The 2,500-nt window shown below is 59.2% G+C and overlaps 1 pseudogene; it reads left to right on the top strand.

The window, feature by feature from the left end:
- Positions 1 to 2,500, top strand: part of LOC133147049 (28S ribosomal RNA) — a 9,307-nt pseudogene that overhangs the window by 3,420 nt on the left and 3,387 nt on the right.

The raw sequence follows: 2,500 nt of genomic DNA, 5'->3' as shown, positions 1-2,500 counted from the left end.
TGTGTTTGGTAGTGTCTCGGACCCTGTGCGGTCTGATATCTCTGATGGAGGGATGAAAGTCTTTGAGGCTGCGAGGCTCCCGAGCTTATGTCTGTTCCCGGCTTTGGCTCGTATGTAAACTCCCCAGGGTGGGCGCTTGTTCCCAGCGGCCAAACTTACCCCCTCCCTCCCGACCGGTCCCTGTCTGTTCCCGACGGCCACCGGGTACCCCCCCAACTTTCCCAAACTGACCGACTGGCACTATAGGCTCGCCTTGGAGAGGGCCCCTGCCGGCCTCGACCTAGGTTGACGTTGGGCGGACGGTTCCTCTCCCTGTGAGTCGCACTCTAACACCTCTGTAGGCTGGCTTAGCGTTCGCTCAGCGCTTTGTTGGTACGCAGGGTGTGACCGTATGGTAGCGAGACCGAGATGACCCGAATCTGCGCACTGGTGTGGGCGGCGCCTAGTGGTATGGAACGGAGGCCAGGCCGAGTGGGTGGGTGTCACGTGGATACCTGTGTGCTCGCTTGGACCTTTGCTAAATGTGTTTCTCAAATCCTCTTGGGGGCGAATATGTGGTATACGGGGGGTGGTGGCTAGTTTGTTGCAAGCCGCTTTCCCCCCCGTCGATGAGCTCCATAGCCCTCTGGGCTTTTGTAGCTCCGGGCAGTTGGGTTGCGAGTCGTCCGTTGGCTGGCTTTACGGGGGGCGAGTCTGACACTATGTGGCAGGCCTCTCCTTAGTGGGTTGGGCTGCGGTGGCTGACGAGTTGGTTGCTAGGCTGCGCTGCCTAGCAGACGGCTGCCCGGGGTTGATCTCGATGTATAGCTCACTAGAATCTGGAGACTTTGCTCTCTCGTGTGTTCTCACGGTAGTGAGGCCGTAGGCATGTCTGATATCTTACGGACCACCCAGGATAGCCGTTCTGGGTTACCAAAATCGGCTGAGGCGCAGCTCGGAGAGGGGCTGCTGCTGCTCGAGCGACCTCCCCGTGACGTGCTTGAGGTTGGGCACGTGTGCGGACAGCGAATCAACCTCTCCGGGGGTCATGGGGACCAACCACCGGAGGCATTGCTTGGGGTCCCCAAACGGCTTGTAGTCACTTCTACGGGCCATGGTTGCGAAAACTCCTTGGTTAGTAAGTCCGTACAGACAGAGGCACAGGATCAGAGCCACAGTCAGTCGGGCCGAGGGAGCGGGTGGACCCTGGCTGGCGAAGCTCTTGAGAACTCCTCAGTGGTGTCTGAATCAATGGCCTCCGTCGCCGCTGGTATGAGAGTTGGGGTGGCGGGGGTCGTGTTAGCGCTGCGGCCTGCTCTCCGTGATGGTGTGGAGGAAGAGGCGGGAGAGGGCCCGTCTAGAAAGCGGCGTAAGAGGGATCCGAGGCCTCCGGACCAGGTTTTGGTGCATCTGCCTCGAGAGTCCATGGACTGCCTGCTGTGTGGGGCGCGTGTGGTTGGTATGCGCAGGTTTGGGTTGCATTGCGCTTCCCGGCATGCGGGTGTCTCCATCGTGTACGGCTGTCGTAAGTGCGAAAGACGAGGGGAGAACAGTCATGCAATTCGGTGCCATGTCTCGAAGTGCCGAGGCGTGAGTGGTTCACGGCTCGTAAAGAGCGGAGCCAGGCTAGTAAGGGTCCAAGGAGGGAGAGGAAGTGGAGCGTGAAGGAAGAGGCTCGGATGGTGGAGCTTATGGAGAAGTACAAGAACCATAGGCACAAGAATGTGATGGTGGCCCGGATGTTGGGTACGGGCAAGTCCGGAGAGCAGGTGAGGTGGACCAGACCTCGAGACCAATGGAAGACGGGTTGGGCGAGGCGGCTCGTCCAACGTAGGAGAGTGTTTTACCACCAGCAGCGCGGCTATTCTGAGGCAAGGAAGGGGCTGGCACGGCGGATCTTGGATGGTCTGACGCCCCTTAGGTGTGATTTGCCGCTGGAGTTGGTGGATAGGCACTTCAGGAGTAAGTGGGAAACGGTCAGGCTGTTTTATGGACTGGAGGGCTTCGAGGTGGGACTGACCGCGGATAACGAACCATTCTACCACCCGATCCTGGGGCCGGAAGTTGTATCTAACTTGGCTAAGATGAGGAATTGCTCTGCACCGGGCCCAGACGGGATCAAGAAGCAGGCTCTTCTTGGCTGGGACCCGGACGGTACGCAACTGGCGAGGCTGTTTACGACATGGATGGTGCGTGGAGTCGTTCCCCAAGTCTTCAAGGAGTGCAAGACCCGGTTGCTACCCAAATCGGCTGACCCTACTGAGCTGGGTACTGTGTCAGGCTGGAGGCCTGTGACTATCGGGTCAGTCGTGCTGAGGTTGTTTGGGCGGATAATGGCGATGAGGCTAGCGCGAGCCTGTCCTGTTAGCCCCCGGCAGCGCGGTTTCGTCGCCGGCGCGAGTGGTTGCGAGGAGAACCTCATGATTCTTGACCGGATCATGGGGCATTCGAGGTCGGCTGGCGTGCCGCTGGCAGTCGTGTTGATTGATTTTGCGAAAGCTTTCGACTTGGTTTCTCATGA

The sequence above is a fragment of the Syngnathus typhle genome, unplaced genomic scaffold (genome assembly GCF_033458585.1).
Source record: "Syngnathus typhle isolate RoL2023-S1 ecotype Sweden unplaced genomic scaffold, RoL_Styp_1.0 HiC_scaffold_27, whole genome shotgun sequence".
In the NCBI taxonomy this organism is placed as follows: Eukaryota; Metazoa; Chordata; class Actinopteri; order Syngnathiformes; family Syngnathidae; genus Syngnathus; species Syngnathus typhle.
This window is presented reverse-complemented; position numbering and strand designations above follow the sequence as displayed.